This window comes from Wolffia australiana, chromosome 7 (genome assembly GCF_029677425.1).
Source record: "Wolffia australiana isolate 7733 chromosome 7, ASM2967742v1".
Taxonomy (NCBI): Eukaryota; Viridiplantae; Streptophyta; class Magnoliopsida; order Alismatales; family Araceae; genus Wolffia; species Wolffia australiana.
In genome coordinates this window covers 932106-948457 of record NC_135841.1, presented here as the reverse complement: position 1 = coordinate 948457, position 16352 = coordinate 932106, and positions in this window count along the sequence as shown.

Sequence of the window (16352 nt, the reverse complement as noted above, 5' to 3'; positions counted from 1 at the left end):
CTATGTCCCATGTCAGCTCTAGTGACATATCATGCCCCTAGGACCTAATCTTAATTTACTCCAAATACAATATTGGCCTTCTTGATGAATGAAAGAACAAGGTTCTTTCTCCTATTATTTGTTTGGCCAGCAGCAGGGCTTCTGACAGGTGATTCAAGAAGAGTGTGAAGCTCAACATATCTTTATGGAAATTTTTCGAGTTAATATCCTCCAAATCCCACCCTAATATCATGTAACCTTATTTCTGCAGGTCTAATGAGGACCAATAGATTTACTTTTTCTTGTAGAAACCCTAATTGCTTGTCTTCATTCCATATTCTTTGATGAACATGTCACAATTATAATTCAAATGAGGGAATGTGAAGATCTTGGGCATATGATTTTATCCAAGATCCAAGAAACACTTTATGTAGACAAGAAAGGATGCAAACAAACCACGCAATGTCACACACCCTCCAATAGAAGCTCCTTTCAAAGAAATATCCTGTCAAGATAAACAGGTAATACAACATCCAGGTGTACTTAGAAACTCTAGTCAATTGACCCCACCAAAAGAGAATTCTTTTGGATTTTTGCGCCCAATATTAGACTGGTAGTGATCACTTATGCCTCCATGTGACCTCCTCCTTTTATGTATTATCTTTCTTTTAATGATGAAGTTTCAGAGTAAGCACTTCACCCTGATACTAATGTCCCATCCTCTTCACCCTGATGCTAATCTTCTAGTCTTCTTAGTCCAATGAAGTTCATGATCCAATGACCTTTGCCTCTCATTTTTCATGATTCACACTTTACCATTATGACTATATCAACATTGTGGTCAACAAACTCTATTGATGGAGCGCGCAAGCTTACCCATCAGAGACGTCATCAGAGCTGTCATCATCGCCGTCAATGACCCGCCGGTTCGCGTCCCGCCCAACCAGCATGCCAAGGTGACACTGAAAAAATATGGGTTTAACACCCCGGGTGAAAAGCACGACTGCGCCATCGGCTGATTTGAATTTATCAATGGCCCATGCCCGTTTTATTTTTGTTGCGACGGTATCCGTAGTGTTGTGTTCGTATTATTTTCTTACTGTGTTTGTCTCGGATCGTGTCATTTTATTTATTTGTTTTGTGTTTTAAAAGGGGGTCTCTTTGTATAAGCACCTCTCTTGTTGGAACCAATTGGACCCTCTTGTAAGGGCCCATCATGGCCCTATATAAGGCCATGATAGGCGCCATACACATCTAGATCTGGTGTTTATAAGTTGTTGAAAGTTACGTTCATCAGGTCTTATCCAAAAGAGAGAAAGGAGACGAGAAGGAGAGGAGAGGAGGAAGTAGAAGGAGGCAGAGGAAGAAGGGCCCAGTCCCACACCAACTACACGTTGTGCGTCTCGCAGGACCATCGTGCGCCCACCTTCCTCGGCCGCGACGCACACTCAGCGACCTCCCCACGCCATCGGGCAATGCCGCCGGTATCGTGCAACTGATATTCTCAATTTTAGGGTCAAAATTTGTCATTGGTGATTGAGATTATTCAATAAAAATATATGTTTAACCGTACTTAAAAATACATAGTGATGAGTACGGATCGTCTCCATAGGCAACGATGATTAAAGAATTACTTTTTATACTAGTGATGATCAAGGAGAAGATCAACGAAAACAAGATTCGAGGATGTGAGCTAGTGATATCGATTAAAAATAGGTAAGTTATAAGTTAATTTAACTTAAATAAAAGAGTAAGTGCATGTGACGGATATGATGATGGACTATGGTATGAACAATGATAATGATTGGATTTGGAATGGCACGGTGGCGAGGATGAAGAGACGAGAAAAGAGAGTAAAAGAGACGATGATAAACCCTAATTACGTTAACTATGGCATCGGGAAAGAGACAACATAAGGCGAAGATACTTACCTTAGATCCTTACATTCCACAAGGATCACAGCGATTTATGAGTGCCGGTAAGCTCCTCTTCTCCAATGCTTCTCCCCATACACCCAAGACACCAAGAACGCTCGTGATGTATCTCAAAACTCACTATCTTTCAATCAACCCACAAAAGTAGGAAGCAAGTTCAAGATGAATTTCACAATGATCCAGGCCTCTATTTATAGATCAGATGGTATGGATAGAAAGAGGAGGGGGAGATGAAGCAACACTGATAACTTCAGCTCAATCGGAGTTGTAGATCAAAAATTATGGCCATTTGAAGTTGAAGCAATCCTAGCCCTTGATTTCCTTCTCTCTCCTCATCAACATCCTTAGTTTCTGTGCCCTTTAAGAAGTCAAAGCACTTGGTATTCTGTGCTTTTTGTATTCCATGCGGGCGCCCTTCATATTTTGTGCCACGTGTACCTGAAAAAAAGATAAAGAAAAACAAACAAAAAAATAAAAAAACTCTTCTTTCTCGAGGCTGACATGGCGACGCGTCAGCACGCCATGTCACCCTCTTTTGTCTTCTCTTTTCATTATTTGAAATGAGTGGACGTGAGCATGCCACGTCACCCTGCCCAAAAAGAAGCAAAAAAAACTTAAAAATCATATTAAATAAAATAAAAGCCCAAAAAATACGTATAAATATATTTTTTGACTCAAAAAAATCATATCTTTCCAAATTTAATGATACAAATTCCATAAAAATCATAGTCTGTCTCAAAAATTATATTCTTTTAGAACATGTTGTTAGAAAAATCCCAAAAATGCAGAAAATTCATAATTCATTTGAAAAGTATATTTAATCATTTTAAGCTTATAACAAGGAAATATAAGTAATTTAATGCAGATAAACATGTAAATATGATCATATAAGGTACTAAAAATGCATGTTATCAGAAACCTCCGCACGTGCATGTGCGGTGACTCTGTGGCCTCCGTCCATGTGAACACACAACCTGCTAACCATTGGAATATGTACGCCGTTGCGCGTTCAAGAGAATCCACGACCCTACTGAGACGCCCACACATCCAAAGGACCACCGTGACCCATTGAATCGCAATTGCATGGTTTCGTGAAGACGACGTGGTCCGCTGACCTATCGCCACACCCACATGTCATTTGTGTCGAGGATTTCCCCTGCCTTCATGTGTATTGTCAGGCGTCATTCCGGCTCTATTGACGCAGCCCTCCATCACCCCATTGATGAAATTTTTTACCCGCTTGACCGAACGGTCAGACGGCTGAGACTCTTGGACTTTTGGCGCTGGTCCTGAGCAGCCACGAGTCTAGATGCACCCGATTGCACCTTCGCGATGTCGCCTCACGGTTTGGGCTGTTGATACCACCGCGTCCCCCTCAGGGTTATTGCACCATCTGTGATGACGTGTTCCCTCCTAGCCATTACGGCTGAGACGCTGACGCCACATGACTGCACACACTGCCCGTTTGCTCCCACATGCACAGCCTTGTGTCAGCCAGTTGCTTTCGCTACACCCGCGTCGTGCGCATCCTGTTTGGTCGTGTGCTGCTTAGAGTGACGGTGCCTGCCACTCTGCTGAAACATCGCGCTGCCTAGCTACCTAGTGACTATGGCCTTGACCCCACGCCTAGCCCTCGCGCCGACTGTCATTGGTCACCACTACTACCAGCCTTCGCTCGCGTCAATCCCCAAAAAGAGGACGCGCCTGTCAAGCTCAGCCGCTTGCTTGATCTGCCTTGCTTCTGCACCCTCACACCCCTCATCCTCACCATTGACCTCTGACATTACGAGAACCGCTCCTCCGCCAACTGTCGAGCAAAGGCACGCCCGTCTCCGGCACGCCTCCACTCTATCTGCATGTATCGCCCTTGCACCAACGAAGACTCTTACTACGATCAACACCGCCACGAGGTACGTCATTCCCTTGCTTGTCAATTATATTACATCTTTCTGTATATTTTCGGATGCACTCTACCGCTCTCGGGTTAGAATAGGTGAGAGATTATATTGAGACAACTATGTCACGAGTGAATTCCCAGGTACGGGTCGAGCCTATCCGTTACGTGCGAGCACCAACAGAATTATTTCATTTGACGCCATATTAGCCATCATCGCTCTGGCGAGGGTTAGAAGGTCACCGTAACTGTCACCAGTGACCCACCCTGGAGCATGGAGCTCGGTGAATCCACACAAGTCGGGCCTGCACGTATCTCCACTGAGGATTTCCATCGCATCACATAGTCTCATTCCCCTTAAGGATCTACCCGTCAGACAACATAATTGACGATGTCCAGCATCATCTTGGTATCAGAGCATCGTCTTGATACCCGACCAAATGATGCCCCCAACGACATCCGACACCATCTATCCTAATTACCATCCTATAATGGTGCCATTCAGCACAATAAGAAAATTCCTCAAAATATTTTGACACAGTAGCATTAACTTCTAAGCAGTAATTCTATAAGAACCACCTTTCATTATCCTTTTGAAATTTGAATGTACATTGCTTTAAGTTGAATATGAAAAAATCCAATCAAAAATTAAAAAATTTATCTAATAAGCAAGACTAAGAGATAAAGAAACGACATCACCTTTGCAATATCTGGAACATTGGTATTGATGCTGACATCAAGCTTCTCCTCCTTCATTTCGTTGCATATGGCCAGTTAGATGATGCAATAAACGTAGGAGAATAAAAGCTGAGGTTAAAAGTAAATTAGATGACGCCTTCTGCCAATTAACTTGCATACATAATTAAAATAGGAAGGGAAAGGAAAAGTAACATAATATCATTATAAAGAAGTAAAAGAAACACGAGTGTTACACATAGTTTGAGGAATATAGGACAGTTGTACTTTGTATTAGTCCATGCTTAGTTCAGCTCAATACACTCATGTATATATCACGTATAGAAATAGAGGAGATGGTAATTTTGCCTACTTCCCTGGTTCAACCTGTGTTCTATCCGCTCTCCCCTATTTCCCATCTCTACAATAAATTATGTTATTTAATTTCATTTATAAAAAACTAGAAGCTCATTACCATTTGTAGCTTTTGGTGTATCATGCAAGCTGACACGTCAATTTTTTATCTGGTCGAGAATCTTGGCAGTGCTTGTAATTTTTCCCAATGCCAGCAAACTTCACAAAAAATTCAATAGCTGGAAATTAGAATAATGGGAAACATATGTTTCTTCATGAAGCAGATAGGAAGCATAAGAACTTCAATGTAGATTTTACAAACTAGAGAGCACTGGGACAAAACTGCTAGAATAATGACTCAAGAGATGCTCTTTGATGGAAGAAACAATGAGATGATCTCTTGCTTCTCTTGAAATTATTTTCCTGAAAATATTCAAAGAAATTCATTTTAAATTAGCTCCTTGAAACTTATATGAACTTGTCCCTATCAAGGGTGTACTTTCTTCATTTGACCAGCACATTTCTATTATTTTACCTAGTAGTGATTTTTTTCATATTACCTCTTATGTTAATTTTTCCTTTAAATAGATATGGCCCTCCTTTGGGAAGACAAGAAGTCATTTGAAGGCAAATGTTCAATCCCCCCGCGCAATGTTTTTCCCATCATCCGTCTAGTCTACTTCAACATTAGTGATGGTCCCTCGTCCTATCATCTAGATGACTATCTTAATGCATCCTGTCCCTCCCATGGCATTCTCTTTCCCAAATAAGGGATCTGCTTCTATTCATTGATATTCCACGATACATCTCGATAGGGTCCCAAATATTATCTTATCAGAAGTTATAGAGGTAATATGCACAAGAAATTTGAAAAGATTGGAATCACAAACCACTCAAAGGTTTGGTGAAACAAAACCAAAAATAAAGAGATTATGGTATAAACATTTATCTTCGAGGCATTGACTTCAACATTCACCTTAAACAACCTATGTTGCCTACACATTCCCCAGACACAAAATGTTTTTATTTTAGAATTCTAACACATAGTCTTGACTTCTATATTCTGTTATAATATGAAATATGGCCATTGTGCTGAAAACCATAGATCATTGCAAGCATGCTCCTATTAGCATTTAGACAGAATGCAGATCCAGTTGTAGGAGAATCCTCTTCTTTTAGGGACTGCATTAGTGGCACGTTGAAGACTTCCATCTTAGCCAAATCCTAGTTTGATTTATTTGTAGCCTTCACTAATGAAGACTGCCTTTTAGACAGCTTTATATTCTAATAAAGCTTCAAGAAGGCTCTAAAGGGACATGTTTATGAGCAGGAGAAATACCAGTTGTGAGTGATGCTGATGACTGCCAAAAGAGTTTAAGTCGCTTGATGGATGAAGCCTAGCAAATACAATGGGTGTCCCAGAGGAATGAGACCTAGCTAGCCAAGACGGATCCTAGAGCCTCATCATTCCAAAAACCTCACATAGACGTAAAAGTTCCTTTCTCATTGTATCACTTATCTAGCCACTCCTTATCAGCTAAAAACTCTCCATCTCACTAATGTTCAATGTTAGGGCAACCCAAGCAAATCTATGAAAAGGAGCTTTTCCATTAACCAAGGCCCTTATTAACATATTAATATTTTGCAGAATTTCTCGCTAAAGGGTCTAAAATTCATCTTTGAAGAATCCCTCAAGTGGTCCATTTTCGAATGAAAATCCAAGAGTGCTGCGTAGAAAATGATAGGTACATATTGACCACTAGAGATGTGCAATGCCTAATTTCTTTCAGGTGGTGCTTGCCTCTTCTCATGGCTGATGAATTTTCTCAATGGCTGATGACTCTAAAATATGTCATCAAATAATCAAGTTCTCAAGTTTAAATTCATTACAATTATCTTGTGAATTCATGCTAAGTTCATGCATATGTATTGTTTTATGAAATCACTAACCCCACTTGATTCTTTGAATCAAGTGGAATATATTTAACGTTTTATGGCTAGTGAACATTCAGAAACAGGTTAAGAAGATCAAGGAAGAGAGGAGGATCAACAGAAGTGGGCAAAAATTCGAAGTGGCAAAAATTACGAAAATGCCCCTGGGCATGACTTAAGAGAAAACCTATAAATACTCTCTTGAGAGAGGAGTTTGGGTGTTCAGAATTTTCTCTAAGGAAACTAGGGCTTGGAGAAGAGGATTTCTGCACCCTCCAGGAGCTGATGAGCTTTTGGAGTTGGAGAGGAAGAACAGACTGAAGATAGCTTGGATTGAAGAACCACGCCTTGCCGCAAGGACGTGACACCCGACGTGGGGAAATCTCAAGCTTCAGCCCTGTAATCCCTCTCTTCTCAGACAATTTTGGTTGGGTTGGAAGAATCACAAGATCTTCCAATGTTTTCCAACTGAGGATTGTTTCATTTTAGATTTGATTTCAGTTGAATTTTGTTTCTTTCTTGTTCTGATCATCCTCCCCAAACTTCCCCAAAAAAATCCCTTTGACGCAGCAGCGCATGGCAGCACACGCCTTGCAGCAGCCGCCGCCAGCAGCAACGCCGCCATGGCAGCGCCGCGCAGCGCAGACAGCAGCGCCGCAACAGCCGTGCGCAGCCACGCCGCGGCGAGACAGCGCCGCCAGACGCAGCAGCGCCAGCGCAGCCACGCCTGGCAGCCACGCCGTGGCGCAGCCACGCCACGCGCAGCAGCGCCGCGCGCAGCCACGCCAAGACGCACAACGCTGCTGCGCAGCAACGCAGCGCGCAGCAGCGTCGCGCAGCCATGCCCCGCGCGACAGCGCCGCTGCACGCAAACACCTTGCGCGCAGGTACCCTGCACGCAAGGTGTTTGATCCTTTGCCCCCAAGGGCAAGGGTACTGTCTACAGAGAACTCCTCTGTAGACAGCCTCTATTAAGTTAAATCTTTAACTTAATCAGAGCAATAGCAGTTAAATCTTTCGACTAAACTGGGAATTAAAGAGGAATTCTGTGATTTTCCTGAGGATCATTTAACAGAGTTTAATATTTATTTTAAATTGATAAGTGACATATCTATTGAATAAAGAAGGAAATTTCTACTGTTTTCTCCTGCTCCCTGTGGATCGACCCTCACTCGCCTTACGCCGTGAGGTTTATAAATTTGTTGCATAAGCTCTGAACCTCACACGTCTGAACAGCTAAATAACCAGTAAAAAACGCCCTAAAATTGAGTTTATCAATGGCATAGACAACACAATAAAAGGTGACTCTGCCAGCCTTGATGTTTTGTACATTAGAAACAGCCCGCCACCTTCAGCCTTTGTTATGATTTTCTTTATATGATTATTTTTTTCATGTAGTTGAACTAGGTGGACCGTAATAAAGGGATATATAATGTGTTTTTTGCCTTAACTTGTAAGAAAATAAATCAATATTCTTACTAAATAGTAAGAAGAGAAGTAGTTCCCTTGCTTAAGCATAGGGGTAAGAGCACAAATAAAAAATATATATATTATTAAGATTGTTTATATTAGGAGTCTTTAAAGAACATATTTTTAAATCTTTAGCATCAAGGACCCTAATTTGAAACTTAGAGCCAAGTGGTGATCATGGACTAGGACAACTCATAAAATGTAATGTATATTATCCATGATACATCACTCAGTGAAAGACCTTGTAAATGATGGTCCACTGTTGGGAGCCTATTATTGGTCTATTATAAGATGCTTGTGCAGGTCTTAAAGGCTGGACAATGGTTAGAGAGGAACACCATGGACACAACATGAAAATACTGTAGAAATAACATCTCTCCTTGCCCCGTGGATAAGCCAAAATCACCAAGCCCTCAGAGAACTTCCTCTCGAATGCATCCCATTGCAAAAAAAAAAACAGATTGGAGGCCTCCCAAGTTACACTCGGTCTGAGTAGAGAAAGAGAAGTTCAGAAGACAAATTACTTTGCAAGACCCAAAAATTGAGAGTATGTGTGGCAAGTGTTAAGTTGAGGATATGTCAAAGAAATAATATCTCGTAATTGGAAAAATGAGAGGTTTATTTTTTGCCTCATCCAGTTCAACCCAATGGGAATAACACTTATGCTAGATAAAGAAATTCAAGAAGGCAGAACTAAAGGTTGGGAATTGTGCGACTTACACCACCTTGACAGAGATCACTACTGTCTTAGCTCAAATGTAGAGAATTATGGTCTACAAATTTGTAATCAAGGATTCCAAATCATCTTAGCTCAATTTAGCAAAAACTTAAGGATTCCAAACCAATGACAGCTAAGGCTCCATGAAAGATTTACACTCTCTTTTGTATTCTGTAGGCCACACAGTCAATTTAGCATAGTGCCCCACTAGCCAACTTAAGCAGTCAATTGGGTTAAATCGATCCTTGTAAATTGAACTTATTAACTAGAATGATACATGGGCCTAAAGGATTCACACACAAAATTTTTAGATGTTGATGAATATACTCTAAGTTCAGTAACTTTTATTAAATTTTCCAAAAAAATCCAAATTTTGTGAAACATATGTAGGGACTTTTATAAAAAATTCATTAGACAATATAAATAGAGGGGGACACCCTCACTTTGTACCCCTGTGAGTCAATGTGAGGAGGGCATTCCCTCTTTCTTATCTTTCCGCTCCTTAATTATTTCTTCCACTGAAGATTGGATGGACAGGAAATCAGATGTCTACTATTTGAGTTCCCAGACAGAGGAGAAGATCCATTCCTCTAAAGATCATGTGGATACATCAGTAGGCTTAACATTTGAACAACCTGAAGATGATCACCTGAGGAACCAAGAAATAACATATTTGATAAATGAAAAGGTGATGATTTTAGTTTTTCTATGGTTTTGATTTTCAGATCTGCCTTCAGTTTAATATTTCTCCATTAGGCTCGACCATGAAGGAATTTCTGAATCGGATCAGTGACATGCCTCCTGATTATTAAGGACAAAATACGAGAGAAGTAGGAAACATCAATATACTGCTGAGAATGACAAATGAAAAATCCCAAAAGTTCTAATGGAGATTGACAAATGAAAAACAAAGAGAAATCAAGAATGACAATAGATGAATGAGGATAAAGGAATAAAATATGGATATGTGTGGCCAAAAATATGTGTCTTTCTACCTCATGATCATGAAGATATCCTTCACTCATTTTGCATCACCACAAAATCTAACTTCAAGAAAAGATTCTAATGCTGCTTAAATTTATTTCTTATTAATAGTGATCAAACCACTTATGTTGGGTGGATTTCATTGAAGTTTTATATGTACGAGGCATAATCTTAATAGTGGATGAATGAATACATAGATACAAATAAACCTATAATAAAGAAAGAGAGGGATGGGAAGAGAGAAAGATGTATATTAATAAATGTGGAGTGGAGATAGTGATACACAAACCTTTCACAGCATGAAAGGATGCGTCCAAGGGAAATTAGTTATGAGATTTTCAACATGCATGTGTAGAATGCACGCTCTCTTTACCTGAGCATGTGATCTATATGAAGAAATATGGTGACGAGATTCTAATGAGGGAAATCCTTTTTCGCAGTCCCATTGTCGCTTAAACCCAGCTCTATCTCTTGGAGTGGTTCAAAAGGTGCTCTAAAAATATTTTTAAGATGAGTGATATAGGTTATGTTATTTGGTTTACAATAACTACATTATATGGATGAGTAATCAAGTGTTGCACCCTCCTGTACAATACTAGAGTTGACAAATGATCAAGGGCGCAGAACTTGAACTTGATTTCTTTATGAACAATTTCAATTCACTTCTTACCAAGCCATCTCCTAGGATATAATTGTGTATTGTGACATGCATCAACCCATCTTATTTACAGTTCCATTGTCCAAGATGGTTACTTTTCCCTTCATATTTTTAATTGCCATTGAAGAATGCTTGCAACAAAAAAATGTAGTTCCTTCCCACCATATCCATCCAAGTTGCAAGTGTTGTAACATGCTTATCATTAGATTAACATCATAAATTTTCAATGCTTATTTGTACCAAAATGATTACAAATCCATGTTATTGTTCTTAAAATGATCAAATTTTCTTGTATAATGATATGGGTCATATTATGAAATTTTTATTTTTATAGAATTTTCCAACATCTTGCTTGTATTTTGTATCATGAAATTATATAAAATAATTTCACTAAACAATGTATATTTTTTATTTTCATAATTATATGGTGGCTATTGGACATTTGGAACTAAGGACCAGCTTGAAGGAACCAAACTGGGATCGTAAGTCCTCCATCTGACGGTGGACAAGTTGGTTGGGCAAATATAGGTCAAAGGGTCAACTGGACCGCAACCGATAGTAAACTATTAAATATTTAAATTTAATACTTTTCAAAAAAATCTAAAAATTATTTAATCCAACTTAATGGACAGGTTTCTATTGAGCTCAGGGTAGCTGCGCCATAATTTATCTTTAAAGCAGTGTTATTCTTCAATGTTGGGCAGTAAGAACCCATCCAAATATCTTCTTTATATTGATTTTTTCTCTATTTTTGCCAACAGATCTCCATAAAGAAAGGGAGGTGTGGAGGACGAACAACCTAGAGAGAGAGGTAGAGGGAGAGGGGGGAAAGAAGGGAAGGGAGGGAAATGGGCATTCATTATCTGCAGTTCTAAAGCTGGTAATGTTGATATTCAACATAACCATAAACATAAATTATCTAATTTGACTTTGGCATTGACGGCATCAGATGGGGACAGGACCAGGACTAAACAAGAATGAACCAGAATTTGACTCAACTTTAGATAAGGTTTAGTTCTTTGCTAAAACCTAGGATCTAAATGTAATTGTAGATAAATTAATTTTTTTATTTGGAGTATATGTTTTCTGCAATTTTATGAATTAGAGTGTGTATATATTTATAATTATTTTAAGGGGTTTAACAATGTTTGGATTTATTTTAAACTGCCATGAGTTGCCATTGGATTTATCAAATAAGCAACCAACCATATTTATTTCCCAATGACCAGCTGTGATAATCATTATGAAAAGGTTTGTTCCTCAATGTGGGCCAATGATGAGATGAAACTTTATATTTTTTTAATTCGTAGCAAGATGTGGCCCGATGAGAAACTACTGAGATTAAAATCACAATAAATTTGAAAACAAATCCATGACACATGTCAACAAAAGAAAATACATGATATAAATCACAATGAATGTGTAGTCCAATCATCAATGAATTGAGATACTTTGTTTTTTTTATTGGATGGATAGCTATCAGTGCAGATCATGAAGCTTAGTTTTTTACTGAAGAATGGATTGACTTGGAAATTCAAAACACAAATCTCAACATGTATTTTATGGAAAAAACTAAACAATCCCATGACTCAATGGAAATGTAACATGTGGATAATAACGATCCAGGAGTTGTATCACTGGTATCACCCACCCAGTCTTGTTACATTGAACCAACAAAAAGAACCTTCATCACTTATTAAAAAGTAGGTTTAATTTACCTCTTGAACCACTCAAAGAGATTGACCTAGGTTCATGTGATGATGACATTCTCAAAGAAGATCTACATCATTACGATATTATCACCATATTTCTTCATGTAGACCACATGCTCTTGTGAATTATTCAAAAATCAAAGTGAACTAAGACATCGATGTATCTTAGTGTACCAGGCTCCTTTTGCTTTAACACATAAAATGATCTTTTTTAACTTAAATAATTCCCCACCTTTATAGAAAACCCTTCCAGATGTTCCACATACACATCCTTCTAAATTTTTTAAATCATGAATACTGCCTTGACATATGGATGATGTAATTTCTAGATAAAATATTAGGATTATTTATATAACTGTGTATCAAGGATAGGCTTCCTACTTAATGTATATTGGGTCTTTTATGATTTGGATCACGGCTTGTGTTTCCTCTTTTGGTCCCACACTTATCTTGGGCTGCTCTTGTTCTCACGTTTGCATAAAAAAAATTGACAGTTAACTCAGCTAAGCCATGTATTTCAAATCAGAAAATTCCACTAGACGTTGAGTAGTCAAGTGGTGGATTAGTCTCACAAATCAATAAAAATATTTAAATAGGAAATTAAAATATAATTTTCTCATTCTAACATTTAATGATGAATGGTACTGGTTTGAACCTAAAAATAAGTGGAAAACAATGAAGTAAAAAAAGATTATTGGCTGAATTTTATGATATTAAATGCGCCCTAACAAGTTGGGTATTGAAATATAACATGAGATACTATAATTGTTTCTCATGCATTGATTTTTTTGTCATAGTTTTTAAATTTATGTGATAATGATCTGTGGGTTTACAAGAATAATGAAAATCACAAGGAAAACAACAAGAGATCAAAAAAAATATAAGTTACCAAAATGAATTAAGATATGATCCTCTCATTTTGAAAATATATGTGAAATCATATTTTGGGGATCAGGAAGTAGAAAAATATGGCATCCTCTTTTCTATACTTCTCGTGTGTGTAAACTTGCACAGTTGTTTCTGATAAAATGATTATCACAACGCCCCTTATGTTCCTAAAGTTATAGATGGCCAATCATAACAAGAACATTTGACTAGGAAATCAACATGTATGCAATCACTTAGAAACTACATTGACCTCGATGGGAAGCGATATATCAGTTAGGGATCAATAGGGATGATATGAGAGTAAGTTAGGTGTTTTGAGACCATACTATAAATTCAAATTGGTGAAGATATATACAAATAAGAGATGAAAGATGAGAAGAATGAAGCATAAGGAGCCCCACATCTTCCAATGAAAGACGTACTAAGATAAAGTAAACATCGAATGAGGGAAGCATAAGTTTCCACGAGAGAAACAATAAGATAGAGTAAACATTCAACATATTGATTCAATAATTTTCTGCCTTACTCTCTTTGTCAGGGCACACAAGTAGGAGACATTCAAAGACAGACATATGCACAACTATAAGAGATTTGAATTAGGAAGAGAATGAGGGAGAGATACACACTCGTAGGGAACATGCGAGTTTGTGCGCATGTGAAAAGGCGTCACACTGGAATAATGTAAAGGCTGGTGGGTTAGATGGCACTGAGATTATTGACAGGAATCAGACTAATGTCCCCATGTCATAGTATTGATCACCCACATGATATCATTTGTGTCTGTGCCCACAATAATTTATTGCACGTCAACATTTGATAAGGGAAGTTATATCTTCTTCATTGATTTGCTAATGTATGGGCGGTCAACTTGACCCATTGTGAACACACTTTTATCCACCCTTTTGTGGTGGCCTTAGTTTACCTGACCTTATCTGGGCCAACCTAATCCAAACCATAGGTTGACTCAACCCTTGAGTCAACCTATAATTTTCTCTGATCAATTGGATCGATAGACAATCAGATCATGATCTACAGTTAGATGATTTATTAAAATTATGGTCACATTTGAGCAATTTTGATTACATTAGAGAATTTTTTAGCGATCGTAATTACGATTGATCAAAAGCATGGTTATGACAACAAAAGAAAATGATATTAAAAAGAAAGACACATTTTTCCGTACCCCTCCCTCTGTCACTCTCTCTACCTCTTTTATCTCTCTCGTGCACGTCGGCTACCGCCGTCATAATTTTTTTCCATAGATAAGGAGCATGTAACGGTACATCACTCAGCTTGGGTTGTGTCTCATTGCCCCGTACTCGTACTCCCTTCAAAAAAACTTTTTTTGTAAACCTATTTGGGCATGAAAAAGATTATTGATTGGTCTAACGATGTGGCACATCCCCGTAGGACTAATATTACTATATACTGTCCTGTCAACTGACCCTCAAAATCGGATTTGTGGATAGGCTTATAATGATCACAATTTTCCGATAAATTACAGACAACCAATCGTACCATGGTCTTGGTAATCGACTTGATCAACATTTCGGATTAGGACCCAATCAGATTTGAGTCTATCTGACCGTGAACCCCTACCTATGACCTGCTCTCTTTGTCGGTTTTGCAGTTTGATTCGGGTTGGTTTGTCTGTCTCTCAATCTTTCTCTCTCTCCCACTCACCATTTCTCTCCCTGTCTCTTCATCTCTTTCTCTGACTTCAATTTTCTGTGTTTATGTCATGACAGAAACTTTGCCTTTTGGGGCGATTGCAAGGCCTTCAATCACCCCTTTTAGCTTATTTTCTGACGATCAGTTTTCTTCTGTAAAATTGAATAAAAAACTAAAACTTTCGCTAATCTCCCAGTGGATCACCAAAATGGAATTCATAATTTCTTGGATGATTTCTAGTAAAATAATACTGCTTTAATCCATGCCACAACAAAGTTAATTCAGATTTAAACCGTGTCCTGCTCTCTTGATAGGGTCAGGTTAGTTCATTCATGGGTGGGTTCTACCAACCTGACCCAAGCTTAAAAAAAAGGTCTACTGTCATCTAGGTATCAGAGATAGGATTGAAATAATCTAATGATCAGAAGGAGACAACCCAATCCGAACCAAACTGCAAAACCGATAAAGAGAGCAGGTCGTAGGTAGGGGTTAACAGTCAGATTGACTCGAATCTGATTGGGTCCTATTCCAAAATGTTGATCAATTAATTTTTCTCTCTTTGTTGGTAAGCAATCCAATCCAGTCTTTGATCGACCTGATCCACTTTGGACCTATTTTGCGATTGGGCCTAATGGATTGATTGTCCGTCCATCAGACCCAATAGATTGATTGGCATAGTTGACGAAGGAGCTTATCAGCCTGGCTGATGGAGGGACCTACATAAGAGAAAAAAATATCAAAGCCCTTGCTCTATCTCTCTCTCTGAAAGCCAACATTGATGTTGAATGTACGGGCATAATAAGCCCAGTAACAATGTATCATTTATCGGGCCTAAAAATAAAGGCCTGTTTATCACTATCGGGTCCATATGGCCCATTACCCAATTTTTAATAATAAATCGGGTAAGTGATAATGGCTAGTTTTACTAGCCGTTACTAGCAGCTAGTTATCACCCTATAAAGAGATTACGAAATTGTACTGTTATTGTTGGAATAATCTATTTTTCTGTTCTCACACACACTAGCACACAAGCAGGGATTTTCCATCAGACATCCCCACTACCTGAAGCTGCACCTCGCCTTCTTCTCTGCCACTGTTTATAGGACTACACATCGTGCTTGGGCACTTCCACCGTCAGTGTCGCTGCCGTCATTTCCACAGCCACTGTTCGTGGCAGTGAGGAACTGGGCCATGCTGCCCTCTATGAGGCTCTTCATCGCCAGGCTTGCCACATGGCGCCTTCTTATTTGACTCACATTAGGGTCCAATCAACTTGAATAAACCAGTGCATCGTCTAACAGCTGTATTGATGAGATTTGCCCATTTGGGTACGATCAGGATCCAGTCCGATGTGAATATCGTTAACTGGATTGACAGATCAACCAAATGTTTCGAACAAAGTAAATGTGATCTGATCTGATCAGATCACCGAACCCTACCCCTTGCAGGTCTAGATGTGCGCATGGTCCACCACATGCTAGGT